Source organism: Chenopodium quinoa, unplaced genomic scaffold (genome assembly GCF_001683475.1).
Source record: "Chenopodium quinoa cultivar QQ74 unplaced genomic scaffold, ASM168347v1, whole genome shotgun sequence".
Classification (NCBI taxonomy): Eukaryota; Viridiplantae; Streptophyta; class Magnoliopsida; order Caryophyllales; family Amaranthaceae; genus Chenopodium; species Chenopodium quinoa.
Window position 1 is genome coordinate 1,913,474 of NW_018743331.1, and position 20,221 is coordinate 1,933,694.

The window sequence follows — 20,221 nt, forward strand, 5'->3', positions numbered from 1 at the left end:
GATTAGCTTAAAAAAAATTTAATTTTTTACTAGTATTTCTTTTCAATCACCACTCCACCACCAGCACTGCTCCACCTCCGGCACCCCCTCTTCCCATCCACAACCATCGGGAAATGTGCCACCTCCTAATCCCCACCCTTAAAACCCACCCCATCTCGAGCCCCATCGCCCCCTCCTCGAAACCCAACCCCAAAAACCGCCCTGCCCTTCCCGAAAACCACACCCTCTCAAAAACCCAGCCCCAAAAACCATCTTTCCCCTTCACAGACACCGCCTGCCCATAATACCCCACCCTTCACAAGCCCTAACCCCTCACCCCTCCACGAGCCCAGAAACCCGACCCCAACCTCCACCATAACAGAAAGCCCCTCAAAACAGGTCAAGGTCAGGTGGGAGAGAGGAGGGTCGGTGGTCGGTGGTGGGGGATAGCAAGATCAAGGGGGTTGGTGGTCATGGTGGGCGAGTGATATGTCTATTGTATATAATGATTTACCCCCGTCCCTTGGTCATATTTTGGAGTATTTTTGGCTCTACGGAGCCACTTTTATTACTAATATACGTTTTCTAGTGTTTCCGTAGTTTTGGTATTGTTTTATAGGAAATTGCGGATTTAGAGATTTTTTCCGGACTTATTTGAGCCACTACGAGCATTGGAGTAGGATCGCGTTCATATGACCACATTCCGTAGCCCAAGACCGTGTTGGGGCAATCAAGCTGGTGATTAAGGGCTCGCTGAAGAAGAAGAGACCAAGGCAATGGACCAAGTATTAAAGACCCAAGGAGGAAATTCCAGATTGGGCCAAGAAGGAGCCCAAATTGAAGAGTCCATGTAGCCTGGAAGCTCGCCCGAACGGGGAGTGTCCTCGCCCTGGGGCGTGCCCGGCCGGGCGAGGTAGAAAGAAGAAAAGCTCTCTTTGCCCGGAGGCGCGAGCGAAGCACTTTCCCAGCTAAAGGTGGGCTCGGCCGGGCGAGATGGCGCCCGACCGGGCGTGTGTTTATGAGGGGTGATTAGTGACTCTTTCACTTCGATTAGTCTTAGGATTTTCAGCTTATGTATAAGTACGCTTTGCTAAGTGAGATTTTGACTTACTTTTTTCATTAGTAAAAATTCCAGATTTTAGTTTTAAGCTTTTGGTTAATACTCTTGTCCTCTCAACACTTTTGGTTTATGCAATTCATTATTTCCGTTTATTTTGGTAACGATTTATTCTCCTTTTATTTCCAGTAATGTAATTGCTTTGGTTAATCATATCCTATTTATTTTCTTTGCTTAGTTTAGATTTAATAATATGTGTGAGTAGTTTTATTTCTAGGGTTTGTGAGGATCCATAAATAATATGAAGGGGTAATTTATTATTGTTGATTGTCAATGCTTGATTGATTTCCTATTGATTGATTTAATGCTATGCAATTAGATTAGGCCTGGTTTAATTGTGTGAGTTATGCAATATTGATTTGAGTTCAAGAGATGAGAATTGATGTAAAGGCTTAGTTTCAATAGGCAAATTAATTTATAAATAGTTAAGTTAAGATTCGAGAGATGCGATTTAATACCGGTAGATTAATTCTGTGATTGTAATACGTAGCGAAAGCCCTTTATGATCTGAATAATTGATGCATTGATAATTGATTGTTATGCTTTACCTTGGTATATTATTTATTAGTGAACCTATACCCTAGGCTTTGATATATTGATTTCTCCCTAGTTTAATTTGCTTTAGTTTAATTATTCTTCTTAGTTTAATTCCCCTAAAAAAATAATTTGGTTACTTAATAGTTTAGATTATATTAATTAATTAGGAATAGAAAGACTTGTTTCCCTGTGGATTCGACCCTACTTCCCTATATGCTTTAGTTAGAAGACTTAGGTAATTCTTTTAATTAGGAGATACGACTTTATCCTGTCAACGAGCAAGTAGGGTCGGGGTGGGGGAGGTAAGGCCGGTTTTGGGTCTATGCAAGCAGGCTTGTTACGCTTGGCCCTAAAACCAAAATGACCCATATATTTTTTTAAGCATTAAAATTAAGACTTATGAAACTTCCTTCCCTTCTTCCCTTAATGGCAGTGAACAACTTCTAAGAGTATCTACAATGGTTGTAAATAGGTCATTGCTTGCAATTTTTAAATAGTAAGTGAACAGCTCCTAAGAGTATCCACAATGGTTGTAAATAGGTCCTTGCTTGCAATTTTTAAATAGTTTGAGCTAGTAGCTCACCATTATGGAGCTAAAAGGGTTGACTACTTTTTGGTATTAGAGAGAGAAAGTGTGATCTCACTGATTTCTTTTTTTTTTTTTTTGGAAAATTATTAATGCAATTTATCTCTCTTTTTTTCTTTCTATCTTTTTACCTCTTTATTTATTTGTTGTATTCAAAATACTACATAGCTCTACAAAGCTATGTAGTTTCACTTCACCCAAAGCAGTTGTTGTCAACTTTGAATAATACTACCTCCTTTTTATTTAGTTGACACATATTCCTTTTTAAAAAGTTTATTTTAGTTGACACGTTTTTTTTTGGTAGGTTTTATACTTTGCATTTAATAGTCTACCCCACTTGTTTTATCATTCTCTCTCCTCTCCTTAATATGTGTGCCTAAATTAAACGCGTCAACTAAATAGAAATGGAGGAAGTAGGTCCTTGCTTGCAATTAACTCTCTCTTTTATTTATTTATTTATTTTGTAAAAGGTAGTAGTGCCATTATGAAGGTTGTAGCTTAAATGATGTAGTTTGAAAAATAATCGTGTGGCAAACCAAAGCTACAAGAGATGTAGCTAACCATTGTGGATGCTCTAATGTACTAAAAAAGAAACTCTAATTAACTTCCTAGTTTTTAACGAAAAGATTCAATTTTTCATATTCCAAATCTTTTACTTCTTTAATGTCTCCATTTAAAAAAAAAATCCCTTTAATTACTTTGTTATTCTAGTAATTCCCAAAAAAATCTCAAACCTTTCATATTATTTCTTTTAATTTCTGCAATATTACTCCGTAATTGTCAATGGAGCAATTAAATCCATTTTTCATTTAATTTCAGTTTTGAAGGTTAAAATTCTTCATTCAATATGTACTCCTACCAATTTCTATCTTTTCATAAAAGATTATTGATCGAATTTGTTGTTAAAGGAAAAAATAATAGATTGATTTTGCCTTACAAATCATCAAAGTATTTAAGTTGTCCGAAAGATTGATATATTTTAATTCTTGGAGAGGATTGATGAAAGCTTCCATGTTCTAGAAATTTTAGAACGAGGTATTGCGTGTTTTCTTTTTTTAATTCAATAAAAAAAGATTTTTTTTATTATAATTGAGAGAAGTAATTATTAAACCTACATTTTCTTTTAATTTTTTTTAATATTAGGGCTCATTTTTACGATTAGAACAGAGCACCTAAAATGTTTAAGACGACCCTGGGGGGAGATGGGCTGACCACACAATTATCTTTTTTCATTTGGATAAAATATATCATTTTCATAAGTGGCATAATCTCTTAAATAAACTCTTCTCACTTTTATTTTATTCAAACATTATCAAATCCCTTTTACACTTTTTCACTCACTATCCACATCTTCCCTAACACTTGCTCTATCTCTTTTATGTTATTTACATTTTGCTTACAATCACTCTAGCTATTTTTTGTAAACTTTTCCCAGAATAAGAATGTGAAAATTTTGTGTAGAACGAACTCACCATATGTACGCCTACATAAATACACTTCCCCCAATTTCGCACAATAACACTCCTCAATCATATCGTCATTCCTCTTCGGTGACGCTTCTGCAGTGGCGGATTCCTACAATCCCGACCTCTACACGAATCTCGAGACCATCACTGCCGAGCAGACTTGAATTTGCTGGAAGATCTAGTAGAAGACCGCCGATTCCGCCGCAGAATGTGCAGAATTTCGTTGATTTTCGGTGGCAGAGTTAGTAGGAAGCCTGGGGCGGCGTTTGCTGCTGCTACTTCGGCATCGAGAAATGTTCTAATGCCTCGTGCTGTGGTGATTAAGTCGAGGAGAGCTTTGAGTGTGAGTTTGGAGGGGAAGGTGTCGGATGGAGATGAATTGTTAGGGCTTGTTAGAGATGATGTGAAATATGAGGGTTGAGGAGTGAGAAAATATTGTAGCCATGAAAGAAGAAGAGGGTCAGTGGTGAAGGAGAAAATAATGTCAGGTATTAGATTATTATTGTTTAGTATTAAATTGTTATTGTCAAGTATTAGATTAGTATTGTTTGGTATTAGATTATTATTGTATATATTAGAATACCATTGTCAAATATTAGAATATTATTTCTTGTCAGACATATTGGACTCACGGTGAATCCGGTCACACGCAAAACCTTCTCAATAAGAATTTACCGTATGCGAGTCGAATTTTTAAGAACAGAGGGAGTATAAACTGGAACATTTTTCCAAAACTTTTTCTTTTATTTTGTAAGTATTATGAGTGACATTCCGCATTCTTGACCATTTCCCGAAATACTACCCTGTTCCTTTTTATTGCAACAAATGAATTTTCTTATGTCTCACATAAAATACCCATTTTTTGCAAATAAAAAGAAAAAGAGGTAGTATTTTTTCTAGCTAGTGAAGACTTATGATATGACTAGGGTGGCTAACGCATGCAATGCGCGCGCCATATCAAGTAATTTACAGGGAGCTCTTTCAGTGGTTGGCAACATAATGAGGGAAAATATGTAAGCAAATATTTTTAGGGGTATCAATGTTCACACATTATTCTTAAGAGTTTAAAAAAAAGCAATTAACGTTAACGAGGGCAACTAAGTAATAAATAATTTATAGGGTATAACTGTCCGAACACTATTCGTAAAAATTAAATCATTAAATCACACAAGGAAAAGGCAATTAATAGGGGCATAAAGGTAAACAAATATTTAAAGGATATAAGTGTCCTCACATTATTCATAAGTGTTTTCTCATACCTTTTAAAAGGTAGTGATTTGTAACATTATTTATGTATAAACAAAGGAATAAAATTTATCAGTCCGTTTTGTGTGCGGCTGACCACACCATGTGACCGCTTGTAAAAGAACAAAGTAACCCTTATAACGCTAACTGAGTAACTCATGTAATACTGAATAAATAAACCCTATAACATTGAACAAGTAACCCCAATAACACAGACAAATAACCCATGTAACACTGACCGAGTAACCCCTATAACACTAACGAAATAACCCCCATAATGATTGGCTACACCATGTAAAAGTAGGTGAGAATTTATTGTATTGCATTTACATAATTTACATAGAACTCGAAATGAACCATAATTGTATTGCATTTGATTTAGCCCATACTCAAAACCACTCGTAAGTATAGGGCTAATTTCAACTCTAATATCATATCACTAATAAATAAAGCTGGTCTCGCAGCCAGGCTATGAGACAGCGACTCTTGGCATTCCAATTTTTGCAACAAGTGTCAAGCCAGGTAGACGACACATAGGTATTATTGTGACACATCAATATTATTGTGACACATATGATGCTAAGTAAGCAAATTTTAGATAATTTTGTAAGATAAAAATGTTTTGTAGAGTTTTATTATCGATATACTTCTAATATTTCAAATATACAAAATTAATCATAACTTTAAACAAACATCTTCTAACTTAGTTCTATTTTCATTATAAAATTCATTTTAAAAAGTCCTTTAAAATGAGATCCATTTATAATATATTTAATTTATTTAAAAAAAAATAGAAAATCAGTAAAAAAAAAGTTTTAATCAGAAAAAATAATTTTAGTTTGGTAAAAATACTTTCAATTCAGTAGAAATAAGTTAAGTTCAATAAAAAAACAAGTTAATAATAGTAACATAGATATCTATTTACAAATAAAACTACAAAAAGTACACTATTATTTAAATATAAGTGATATGATATCGTATGTCTAAATATTTTGCATTATCAAAAAGGATAATAAGACCGTATTTAACATTCAAGACAAAAAATTTAATCTAAAAATTTATCAACAATCTGGGCATCGCCCGGGTACAAAACTAGTCTAATCTAATCTAATATATATAAATAAAAAAGTAGGCATTTTTGGAGAGCATTCGGAGCGCCACGTAAGAAATATACTTATTTCGACCAATAAGAAGAAAGATTTGTATTTTATTTTTGAACTAAAAAATTATGTCGCCACCTAGATAAAAGTAACGAATTAGATTTGATATATCTAAAATTTTAATGCCACGTAGGTTATAATCCACGAATTAAATTATTTTAATGAAAAAAATAAAGTAAAAATATAGGAAAAGATAAATTTATTAATTCAATACTACGAGTATAAGAAATCCAAAAAAAAATATACTAAGAAATATTTAAATGATAAACGCTTATAATAAGTTTGATACCTATCACTATAAGACAAATTTTGATAGTATTTTTGATAAGAAATACAAATTGTTCGTTAATTATAATTAAATTAAATTTAAGATACCTACCATTATAATTTGACACATCATACGACACAAACAAAATTTCGTATCAATAAAATCCCCCATCAAGCGAATTTTGTGTTAATTTTTGGTCATCGATGACCGGGTAATTTTTAGCTTAATTTTTAAAATCCTATGTTTAAATTAGTATTTCTAATTATTACTTACATTGTATTAATTTGGAAAACTCAACGATTATATGTTATGTTTTATTTACTAAATGTTTTTCTACATGCAGATTTAATACATCATACGACACAAATAAAATTTCGTATCAATACAAAACCCCATCAAGCGAATTTTGTGTTAGTAATTTTGTGTTAGTTTAGGTTATCAATGTCCAGGTAATTTTTAAAATCTTATGTTTAAATTTATATTTGTAATTATTAGTTACATTATATTTATTTAGGATACTTAACGATTATTTGTTTATATAATGGCATACGATTAGAATTTGTGTACTTAATATATGGATGGCTTTGGTTATTTGGAGATGATGAAAAAATTCCAATGCGTAGATTTGATTTTATGTCGCAACCATTTTTCGGTATATTCATTTATTTTATATAAATGTAAGGATTTAATTTATATTAATTTCAGTTTGACTAACATTTCACGGTTCAATTTATCTATTGATGTAGTAGGTTGGTTGTGGACGAGGTTGGTGATTTTATTGAAATAAAAGATATGGTAAAACAATGAATAATGATTTAGGATTTAAATTATCAAAAATTTATCATTTTACATTAAAGATTTTATATAACGGAAAAAAATATCATATTTACAATTTATTCATATTTAATAAATTCATTATAAATTATAGTAAAAAATATATATATTAAACTTTTGTAATTTTGTCTGAAATTATTAAATACAATAAATCAAGTAATTAAAAAACTTAGATGAAAAAATCGAGCATCGCACGTGCTTCCATCTAGTATATATTTAAAATAGAAATTTTTCAAAAGCATTTGGTGCGCCACATAAGCAAAGGTATTATTTTGACCAATCAAAAATTAGATTGGCATTTTATTGTAGAATTAAAAAATTCACGCTCCACCTAATCAAAAGTGACAAATGAGATTTAAGAATTTTGCCACGTAGGTAAAAACAACGAATAATGATTAATTAGGAATTAAATTATTTATAAAACTAAAAATTATCTTTTTTTAAGAGCTAAAATTTATCTTTGGATATTAATATTCAAATTATTTAAAAAACTAAAAATTATACAAAATGATATATTAAAAAAAATCTTGTATCGCACATAAAATCATATCCAATTATTAGGTGGCTTTTTATGTCTCTATGGAGTATTTAACATAACATACATTCAAATGTTTTATATAGGAAAAAATTAGTATACATTGTGAAACAAAAAGTTAAAAAATCAACATTTAAACTTAAAAATAATAATAATCATTGAAATTTTACCTTTGTAAAAAATATCGAAAAATAATAAACATAACATACGCTCTAATTAAAAATCTATTAAAAAAAAAAGAAAGACAAGGTAAAATAAGAAAAGTAATAAAAATAAAATATATGTACGTCATAAAATTAAATCTATATAAAATATTATCAGTTTATTTTTTATCAGCATCAAAAAGATTGAAAATACATAAAATACATTCAACTTAAAAATTGATTAAAAAAACATGAAATTCCAAAGATTTTAGAGTGCTGAAACTATTAATTTTTACAAATGAAAAAAGAGATTTGCAATTTAATTGTAAACTAAAATATTCAGTGGCCACATAAGCAAAATCAACAAATAAGGTTCAAGATTTTAAATTCAGTGTCACGAAACAAGAAAAAAAAAACAACGAAAAATAATTTTTGTTTCGGGGTTTTCTGATGTCCTGCGGGAGAGTTACAATTCCGAGACTGGAACCGGACGCCTGTACCTGCAAAATAACGGAGACTCCTGGTGGTGGGAGCTCCGCCTCCAACGGTCAAGTTAGTACTTGATTAAGGAGTAATTAATGCGGAAATTAAAGTGATTGGGTCTCTCTAGGTGAGAGTGTTTAATGTAGGTAATCTGCTTTGTTAGCGAGATCAGCCGGTTATTACTGTGTGTAATTAATGTGTTTTTTTGTTATCCCCCTTAATGAGGATTAAGGGAGGTATTTATAACCTTGGGAAACGTGCCCATCCTAGGTTTAGGTTAACCTAGGACTGATTGGGCTTCCCTCGGAAGTTGGGCCTGGGTGGCCGGTTTCTCCATTAGGCATGGAGTATGCCACATGTCATGACATAATAGGTCCAAGGTGGACGAATAAGCGCGTGCCACGTGGCAAGCCCTGACAGTTCCAACTGGGGGACACTTGGCAGGACCTGATTGGCCCACGTGGCGCATTCCGATTGGTGGGAGCAAAATCCCCTAATCATTTGCCCCTCACAGGTGGCACGTGACTGGTCACGTGTTACCTGTGACAGGTGTCGCAATGTAACAGGCGACGACCTTCTACAGATGTCAGTCGGCGAAAGGCCGAGAGATTTTCCCGCCCAAATTTTGAATTCTGAAAGTGACCCTTCGCCTTCTCACTTCGCCTATATAAGGGAGGATTGTCTTGAGTCATTTTCACACTTGAGAACTTTGAGAGAGAACATTCGGACCCCTGAACTTGCTCTGACATTTTGGACCTTTTCTGCCTACCGCCTGTTCTGACAAGCCGACTGCACAGGATTTTCACCACTTCATCAATCGTCACTCGTTCAGGTAACTGTCGGTTCTCTTACTCTTAATTTTCTTTTTATTTTTTGAAATGGCACCACGGAAGCACACGACAAGACCTAGGTTAGTGATCAGCCGGTCACCGGGGACGGCTGAATCTAGGACTAGGAGTGCCGCCTGCCCTTTTCCGGACCCATCTTTGCCCTTTATACAAAGTCCGACTGTATCTGTGTCTATGCAGAGCAGGATGGCCAGAACGAAAAAGACTGCTAGGATCTCAAATTCAGACGGCTCCTCCTACAGGGTGCCGCTTAGTGAAACATCTGACCAGGCGCCAGATGTGGAAGTGAAACAAGGCGGCCTGAAAGCCGGCAAATCTGTGGGAGGAGTCATAGTGACCCCTTCCCATTTAACAGTTAACAATTCTGCTCCTTTTCAAAGAGAGGAGGCGGGCCCCTCCGGGAGAGGGGAGGAGTCGTCCTCTTCGGACTCGTCAGAGGACGATTCCGAGTCAAGCTCTTCTGGCCAAGCTTCTTTGGACACAGAAGAGAAAAACAGTCGCCTGCAAGAGGCGAGACTTTCTCACGCAGTTGAGAAGGGGGACAATTGGGCGGAGCCATCCGCCTCTTACCGAGAGCTAAATACCCCCTATTACTGCACGGTACCTCGGGGCCGGATCACAGCCATGCAAGAGAAAGTGGAGAGCTTTATTGCAAACCACACCATGGGCCCCGACTTTCTAGTGTTTGTGCCGGATCCAGAAGACACAGTCGTCTGGCCGGCTGGTACCAGTTATGATAGCGCCTGCTTTGGCTGCTACGAGGCGGCCATCAAGGCAGGGCTGCGCTTCCCATTACATCCGGCTGTTCAGCGGATCTTGGATGGGTATGAGTTGGGGTTATGGCAGTTAGCCCCAAACTCCTGGGTCAACGTACTCGGCTATGTGGCCGGGTGCGAACTGCACGGGGTGGAGCCGAGCTTCGAGGCTTTCGCCCATATGAACTATCTCAGCCGGACCCCTAAGACAGGCGGTACCGGCTGGTATCAATTGACAAGCCACAGGGGCTACCTCATGACGAGAGGTAAAGCAAACAAGTGGAAGGACTGGCGGAGCACCTTCCTCATCATTGAGAGTTCAGACACTGAGCTGAACAAGCGCTTCAATAGGTGGAACATGAATCCGCCCCTTCTTGCAGGCGGCCGTAGCATGCCGCCTGTTCCCCACAAGGCTAAGAAAGAGATCCTTGATAAAGGACTCTTTAAAGTAGAGTCGAGGGTCGACTCTACTTCAGGGGTACGAGAGCAAGTACCCCTGCACTGCGTCCCGAGCTTCAAATGGCTCTACGACGAGTACTTTTTGGCCGCCTGTGGCCTCAGCAGTCGGTGCTCAAGAGGTAGTCGGCCTGTCGAATACTCTGTTGTTCCATACATTTCTTGTTTATTAACTTTGCTGTTTGTTTTTGCAGCTGACGCCATGAGCAAAATCACCGCCTCCAAGACTGCGGCGGCCATGTTGCGGGCCTCCATCATGCAACAAGCTTCAACCGACTCCCCCGAGAAGGGGGCACCCTTGGTGAGCTCCGAACCTTTCACCCTCTTTTTGGAGTTGTGTTTATGCATATACTGACTTTTTTTTTGTTTTTTTTTTTTTTTTTAGACGGGTGCTCCAAGAGCTTCATCTTCCCAACAGCCGGACCCCAAGGCCCGGAGGACGACTGTTGCGAGCTCTCCTGGTTCTGCCAGGAAACATGTGGCGGCTGAGAAACAGCCGGCCACTTCTTCTAAAACTCCAACTGGGCCGCCTAGAAGTATGAAGTTGTCCTTGTAAATTTAAGACTCGCTCCCTTTTTTACTAGGTCTAATCCGTTTGTTTATGCTTGATGCAGCCGGCCCTCAGGAGCTTGACTTGGTAGAGATGGCCAAGTCTATGATCAGGGCAGTTCCTCCAGCTGAAAGGGAGGCGGTCAGGGGTGTCGGCACCCTTGACCTAGACGGGATTGCAAGGGTCCTTGCTGAGGTATACTTAGCATATTTTTGAGTATTTGAATTTCTGGACGCCTGTTTTCTTTTTTGTTTGGAAACTGACGCCTGTTTCTTTTTACTTAGGCCCTGCTCCGAGTGAACGGCCTTTGCAAGCCGCTTGACCGGAAGAACAAAGAGGTAAAGGCAGCAAAAGCTATGGCCGCCTCCAACTGTGATAAGGCAATGTTTCAAATTGCCCAAAATGAAGTTCTGACCATTGATATTCTTTATTATCAGGCGCAGGCTACCGCCGCTGTTCGGGCTCAGTTAAAGGCGGCCCAGAAGAGGAATGGCGAGCTGGAGGCGACCATCACCAATCTTAAGGCCGAGCTGAAACCTCTTCGCCTAAAGATGTACTCATACGAAGCCTTGGAGAAATCCTTGGCCAACGTAAAGGAGCGCCTGGTGACCCAAGAGAAGAGTCTTACCCAGGAGCTCTCGGAAAAGGCCGAGCAAGAGAAGAAAGAGCTGGTCCGGGAGATGATGGAAGACTCCGCTCAAATCCAGCGCATGACTTGGGGCCGCCTCTTCCCTAATGCCGACTTTGCCTCATGGGACAAAACGTACCGCCAGTGTTCTGATACATATAATCAAGAGATCCTGGCGGCTGCTGAGGAAGAGGCGTTGGAGGAAGCGTTGGAGGAGGAGGAGCCGGTAGTGGCGCTTGTGCCGCTTGGGGGTAATGCATAAAAAAAGGATGCAGCTGAAGCCGAGTCCAGCAAGAAGAGTGTTGACCAGGCGGCAGCTGCTAATATTGAAGATCTGCCCCCTTCTTAAGCTTTATGTATTCTTTCCACGGCCTGCGTGCCGTTTGTTTTGTATTTACCCGGCCAGGGGGCCGGGGCTTTGAATATTTTGCTGGTCTTTAATGACCGGCTTCTTTTTAATGAATTTTTGTTTTGCCTCAAATTTGTCTAAGTATTCCATATTCTAATATCCAATTGTTCACTAGACCGACTGTTTTACATGGCCGATAGTTGCAGACAGGTACGGATAGTTAGTCACGCCGCCTATGCCCCTGGACGACTGGTTGTCTGTTTCCAGGATAGACGATCAGTCGGCCATTTATCCAATCGGTATTCGAACTATTTTAAGGTCTGGATCCTTTTTAGGCAGGCGGTCCTGTCATTTGTAAATTTAACCAAGTAGGAAAGTGGTCTGACTAAGTAAACATGAGTGTTACCTAGTCGCCAAGGAACTGAGTAGAAGAGATGACAAGCGGCGGGTACCGGTTGTTTCCCTTTATTCGCCAATGTTTGTTGGCTTTTAACTCATAATTTGTTAACCTAGCAGGAGTAGTGGTTGAGAGCCCCTGTTTGCTAAAAACAGGCGGACGACTCATACCTTTTAGGCTCCATACTAAGTTTGAGGGAGTGACTATAAGTTAACATAGGAGTTACTTAGTCTCCGCCACACTCTAGATTGAGTAGTAGAGGTACCAGGCGGCGGAGGCCGGCTGATCCCCTTGATTCGCCAATGTTTGTTGGCTATTAACTCAATAGGTTACCTAGTAGGAATAGGGGTTTGAGTGCCCCTGTTTGCCAAAAAACAGGCGGTCTACTCAAACCTTTTAGGTTCCATACCAAATTTGAGGGAGTGACTATGAGTTAACGTTGGAGTTACTCAGTCGCCGTCACTCTTGCTTGAGAAGTAGAGGTACCAGGCGGCGGAGGCCGGCTAGACCCCTTGATTCGCCAATGTTTGTTGGCTATTAACTCAAGAGGTACCCCCTGCATTTATCCCAAGTAATACAGGCGGTCATCTGACTCAGATGTCAACTGCTACCACTGGTTTGGTTAGTGATAGAGTTATCCTTGTCTCAAAAACGGCTACGTGGTTGCCCTTGGGGACAGTCGTATAGGTGCCGTGTAATTAGTTTATAGAGCAATGTTCCACCCAAAAGGGAGATGCTCTCTGCGACGAATTTCATCCGGAGGGATGCCGCCGGACGCCTGCTATGATGTTGGGACAGGTCGTATTAGTCTTGAAGGTTTGATCAGTTGGCTTGGCGCCTGGTCTGATCATTCGGCCTGTGGCCTTGGTTAGTTCTTGGTGAACGTAGGTGCTAAGTAAGAGGAGGGTAGCCACCTGTTAGGAACAGGGTCGGCCAGGCCCTAATCTTTTTTAGCTAAGTATAAGGGGGGTGGCTGTGTGTTTGGAACCAGTCGGTCCTCTTCTATGGAGAGTAGCCGACTATATGTCCAGACGGCATGCCCATATGGTGAGAAAATGGAGAGTAGCCGTTTGTAAAGGTACAGACGGCATGCCCCTCTGAAGATAGAGTGAAATACTCAATGGAGAGTAGCCGACTGTAAAGGTACAGACGGCATGCCCCTCTGAAGATAGAGTAAAATACTCAATGGAGAGTAGCCGACTGTAAAGGTACAGACGGCATGCCCCTCTGAAAATAGAGTAAAATACTCAATGGAGAGTAGCCAACTGTAAAGGTACAGACGACATGCCCCTCTTAAGTAAGAATAAAAATTAAACATGGAGAGTAGCCGACTATTTGTTAGTAGGCGTGCCCCTCTTAGTACAAAATTGAATAGTAAGTGCAAACTTTTATTAGGTAGCTCTTGACTATTTACATCATTCAAAAGAAATATTTCTTAAGATTATCTACATTCCAAGTTCGAGGCAACGGTTGTCCGTCTGGTGTTTCCAGACGGTAGGTACCGTCCCTGACTTCCTCACAGATTCGGTAGGGTCCTTCCCAGTTGGGAGTTAGTTTGCCAGACTCATTAGCCCTACCAACTGCTTCCATTTTTCTAAGTACAAAGTCCCCTACTTTGAGTGGACGCCTGTGTACTTTTTTGTTGTATGATCTAGTCATTCTCAGGCGATAGATTTCATGGCGCAAGACAGCATTGCCCCTCTTTTCAGGAAGTGAGTCTAATGCCAGGCGCATGGCTTCCCAGTTTGCCTCTTCGTCATATAGCATTACTCGAAGAGTCGGCTCGTAGTGTTCTATTGGAAGAACAGCTTCCGCACCGTAAGTTAGGAGGAATGGAGTTTCTCCAGTCGCCCCTTTTTCAGTCGTCCTAATGGCCCAGAGAACATGTGGTAGTTCATCCGCCCATAGGCCGCCTGCTCGTTCAATCTTTTTCTTGAGACCGTCCGAGATGATTTTATTAAAGGCTTCTACCTAGCCGTTTGCTTGTGGACGGCCGACAGATGCAAAGTAGTTTGCAATTCCTTGGTCACCCAACCAACTTTTGAGAACAGGCGTCTCAAATTGGGGACCATTATCAAAAACCATAGACATGGGAACCCCGAACCGAGTGATGAAATTTTTCCAAATGAATGAAATTACATCTTTCGTCTTGATTCCCTTTACAGCCTCCGCCTCTACCCATTTAGTGAAGTAGTCAACGACAACAAGTATGTACCTCCTTCCGCCTGTAGCAGGCGTATATGGACCCAGAATGTCCATGCCCCACTTAGCAAACGGTAGAGGGCTATGAATGGTAGTGAGGTCAGTAGCCGGACGGTGAATTAGTTTGCCAAACCTTTGGCACTTGTCACATTTTTTTCACCATCTCCATTGCATCTGCTTCCAAAGTAGGCCAAAAGTAGCCCTGCCGCCTTGCCCTTTGAGCAAGCGTCCTACCGCATATATGAGAAGCACAGTAACCAGAGTGAAGATCGTGTAGTATCTCTCGTCCCTTTTCTGGAGTAACACACTTTAAGAAGGGTTGAAGGTACCCCCTTTTGTGAAGTTCTCCCTTTATCATTTCAAAACAGGTGGCTCGTTTTTTTAGTGCTGCCGCCTGTTGAGGATCATCCGGCAGTGTACCGTTTGTCAGATATGCCCTGATTGAATCCATCCAGGTTGAGCTTCTGTCTAGGATTCCAACAGGGTTTTCCTCGATGCTTCTCCTCTCCATTACTTCCCAAAAAACAGTTCGAGGAGTATCACAGGAGGCGGATGATGCTAATTTTGACAGTGCATCCGCCTGGTTGTTTTCTGATCTCGGCACTTGGATCAGATGGAAATCCTCAAGGGAGCCGACTGCTTGTCGGACCGCCTGTAAATACTTGATCATGGCCGAATGGGTTGCTTCGTATTCGCCATTGTACTGACTCACTATCAATTGTGAATCGGAACAGGCGTCTATTTTTCTTGCCCCTGCCGCCTTGCACATGCGGATCCCGGCTAGTAAAGCTTCATATTCTGCCTCATTGTTTGAAGCCTGAAAACTGAAGCGTAGAGCATACTCGTACCTGTCGCCCTCTGGCGACTGACATATGACGCCTGCTCCACAACCATTTGAAGTAGAGCTTCCGTCCACATATACCTTCCATACTTGGTCTGGAACTTGAGAGTCAGGAGGACGAGTCATCTCTACAATAAAGTCAGCAAAGGCTTGCCCCTTCACTGCTTTTCTAGGCTCGAAAGTAACTTCAAGGCTCTGTATTTCTATGGCCCATTTGATCATTCGGCCTGACGACTCCATGATGGTAAGTGGCCGCTTGATAGGGTGGTCTGTATACACGACGTCTGCATGTGCCAAAAAGTAGGGCTTCAATTTTTTAACAGCCATGAAGAGTGCAAGACCAAATTTCTCCACTAGGGGATACCTTAACTCGGCATTTTTCAGTACGTGACTGACAAAGTAGACCGGGAGCTGACAACCGTCTCTTTCAGCAAGGAGAACAGCGCTTAACGCATGATCAGAGACGGCCAGGTACATGTAGAGTACTTCTTTGGGCAAAGGGCTGACCAGCCTCGGCAAGGAATGCAAGTGAACTTTCAATTTCTGGAAGGCGGCCTCAGCATCCGGCCCCCATTCAAACCTTGCCTTTTTCTTAATTGCCTGGAAAAAGTATAGGCATTTGTCGCCTGATCGGTTTAGAAATCTTCCCAAGGCCGCCAGACAACCTGTTAACTTCTGAACCTCTCGGATGGTACAAGGCGACTGCATGTCAATGACCGCCTGCACCTTCTCAGGGTTCGCCTCTATTCCTCTCTGATTGATAAGGAATCCGAGAAATTTCCCAAACTCAACTCCAAATACACATTTCTTGGGATTGAGCATGACATGGTGCCGCCTGAGTGTGGCGAAAGTTTCTCGGAGGTCCGACAGATGATCTTTCTGAAGTTTAGTCTTGACAATCATATCACCAATGTATGTCTCGACGTTTCTCCCAATCTGATCAAAGAACACAGTGTTTATCATTCGCTGGAAGGTAGTCGGGGCATTCTTAAGACCAAACGGCATGACCGTGTAACAGTATAACCCCTGATCAATGACGAAGGCCGTCTTCTCCTGATCTTTCTTCCATAAAGGAATTTGATGGAAACCAGAATAGGCGTCCATAAAGCTCATCAAAGCATGGCCGGCTATTGAGTCGACCAGGTTATCAATTTTAGGCAGAGGGTAATAGTCTTTGGGGCACGCCTTGTTTAAGTCTGTGTAGTCTACACACATTCGCCAGGTGCCATTCGGCTTTTTAACAAGCACCACATTTGCAACCCAGTCTGGGAAGTAACATTGCCGAATGAACCCTGCATCAAGTAATTTTTTATCTTCGGCGGCTGCCGCCTGACTTCTTTCTTCGCCATGGTTCCGCTTCTTTTGCCGTACCGGCTTCTTTTTCGGATCCACGGCCAGTTTATGTACCGCCAGATCAGGACTAATGCCTGGCATTTCATGGACTTCGAATGCAAAGATGTCCTTGTATTCTTTCAATAGTTTGTGAAAGTCGTCACCAAGGTCTCTCAGAGCAGTCGTCCCAACTTTGACTGTTCGGTCAGGCGTGAGTCGTCTAAGATCAGGTCCGCATGCTCACCAGCCGGCTGAGGTCGGAACTCATCCGACCGCTCCTCTGCCAATGATTACTATTTTCTTTCTTTTCTTGCGGCCCCTGTCTGGGATGCCTTTCTCTTCTTGCCGCCTGCTTCTTGAACAGGCGCACTCTCCTTGACATTGTCAAGGTCTGTTTTTTCACCGCTTGACCCAGTGGCCATAACAGTGGGCTTGACATCCGAGAGATAGCACTCTCGGGCCATCCTCTGATCTCCCCTTAGGGAGCCGACTGTTCCATTATCCCTCTCAAACTTGAGCAACATAAGAGATGGGATTATAACAGCCTTGGAATTATTCAGGGTTGGTCGACCCAGAATCATGTTGTAGGCCGAGAGTTCTTCTACTACCAGGAACCGGACTACCATGTGTCGTCCTTCCCCTTTTTTGCCCAGGCGGATGGGTAAATCCACTCGTCCCAGTGGGTGCACGACTCCTCCTCCAAACCCTACTAAAGGGTGGGAGGCCGGATGTATGCAATCAGTCTGATATTTTAGTTTCGACAGACATTTGCTACTGATGAGATCTGAGGAGCTTCCGGTATCTATGAGGATTCGGCCAACTCTCTGGTTGGCCACTTTACATTCAATAACGATAGGGTCGTCATGCGGCCCTCTTACCCCTCCTAGATCTTCTTCAGTGATGACAATCTCAGGAAATGAATATTTGGACGGCCTTTCTTGGTGAACGGAATTTACATCTAACCGCCTGATATTGTCTTTGTTGCCCCTAATAGTGGGGCCGCCTCCTGAGAAGCCGCCTGCAATGGTGTAGACGACTGCATCATCTGTATCGGAGCTGTCGGCCTGTTGATTCTTTTTGGCCGACTGCTTTTTTTAGGAAGTGTTCCCCGTAGATTTCTTGACATAAGTGTCAAGATCACCTTGCTCAGCCAGGCGGTCCAGATACCGTATGAGACTGATGCAGTCATTGGTGTGATGACCAACATCATCATGATAAGCACAGAATTTATCTTGGTTCCGGTTGTTTGCAGAACCCTTCATGGGGACCGGCTTCTCAATTGAGATCCGTCCCTTGATTTCTTTTAGGATAAACTGGTTATCTTTGTTAAACGCACACTTTGGGGAGTATGGTTTGAATTCTTTTTTTCTTTTTCTGGGCCGGCTGTTTAGAGGAATCAGCCGCCCAGACCTCTTTTCTCTTCTCATCTTTGTTTGACGACTGTTTCTGTCGTCCTTCTCTTTTGTCGAACCTTTTCCCGTCCGACTGTTTTACCGTACAAAGATCAGTCGCCTGTATATAGGCTTCTTCTTCAATCAAGGCCTCTTGAAGAGTCGCCACCCTCTTTCGAACCAAATCAAATTTGAAGGTAGACCCGTCTTTGAGACCTCTGAAAAAGTCAGTATAGGCTACCTCATCCGGTAACCCTTGAATCTGTATTCTCATCAGGTTAAACCGCCTGATGTAAGAACGAATCCCCTCCTTCTCGCCCTGCTGAATTGTTCCTAAATCAAGGGTCGTTTTCTTCGCAGGGATGTTCATGGCGAAGTTGGAGGTGAATAAGTAAGCAAGCGTCCTGAAGCTATTTACACAACCAGTCGGCAGGTTGCCGAACCATTGTTGTGCGATTCCTTTGAGATTCGTTGGGAAACACTTGCACCAAGTTGGATCATCCAACCCTTGAAGGTACATCAGGTTGGTGAATGCCATCAGATGGTCTTTTGGGTTAGTAGTGCCGTCATAGGCGCCTACTAGTACATTTTTCACTTTGGCCGGCTGAGCGGCTTCAGTAATTTCCTTGGAGAAGGCCGACGGCTGTTCACCAAGTCTAAGCAACCGTAGCTGCCAGTCCATAGGTTGGACGTTTTTTGCTGCAGGTCCTCCAAACGGAGGTGGCTGCAAAAAATACTGTTGTTGCGGCACAAATGGTAAGTTTGGTACCGCCTGGTCGCTATGAAAGCCGGACTGACGGGAGGTGCCGCCTGACTGACTCTCATGATACGACTGAGTATGCCTCATCGAGGCATTTCGCAGACTGTCTTGAAAGTTTGAAGTAGAGGCCGACTCTGACAATCGGTCACTCTTCTTCTGCTCTAGCAGTAGCCGAGCGTCTGTGAATGTTTACTTCGACCCGTCCGCCTAAATATGACGAACAGGTTTCCTATTTCCTGTAGGAAAACGAAATTTTGTGAAATCAAGGGCAGGTGGCTCCCGCTTCCTAGATTTAGGATGAGGAGTCGCCTCTCGCCCTTGAACTGGCTTCCTCTTCAGTGAAGTGGAGGGTTTCTTAGCCGACTGCTCCTTGACTGGAGCAGGCGGCTTCTTGTTTATCAACTCTTGAATCTCTCCCTTGAAGTTCCTCATGAAGGTCATGAGTTCGTTCCTTGTAATGGGAGCAGACCCATCAGTCGGCTGTTGCCGAACAGGCGGTGCGCCTGCTGGCTCACTTCCAGTTTGAAGATGTTCCCGTTCCCTCCTTTCGGTATGACGGGTACGTCGGGCCCTTAGGGTCCCGTCTGAAGCTGTGTGAGCTTCAACTTCAAATTCACTCTCGGTATCATGGTCCGACTGAACTTGAGGGTCGTCTAGGGGATGCCTCTCTTCAGGAGTCGGTACAGACTTGGATGCCACCTCAGAAGTACTCTCCCCACAGACGGCGCCAAATGTTTCGGGGTTTTCTGATGTCCTGCGGGAGAGTTACAATTCCGAGACTGGAACCGGACGCCTGTACCTGTAAAATAACGGAGACTCCTGGTGGTGGGAGCTCCGCCTCCAACGGTCAAGTTAGTACTTGATTAAGGAGTAATTAATGCGGAAATTAAAGTGATTGGGTCTCTCTAGGTGAGAGTGTTTAATGTAGGTAATCTGCTTTGTTAGCGAGATCAGCCGGTTATTACTGTGTGTAATTAATGTGTTTTTTTGTTATCCCCCTTAATGAGGATTAAGGGAGGTATTTATAACCTTGGGAAACGTGCCCATCCTAGGTTTAGGTTAACCTAGGACTGATTGGGCTTCCCTCGGAAGTTGGGCCTGGGTGGCCGATTTCTCCATTAGGCATGGAGTATGCCACATGTCATGACATAATAGGTCCAAGGTGGACGAATAAGCGCGTGCCACGTGGCAAGCCCTGACAGTTCCAACTGGGGGACACTTGGCAGGACCTGATTGGCCCACGTGGCGCATTCCGATTGGTGGGAGCAAAATCCCCTAATCAATTTTAGTGTTTAAATTAAATACAAATAAAATTTAGCATAAGATATTAGGAAATATCATTAAGAAATATAACGAATG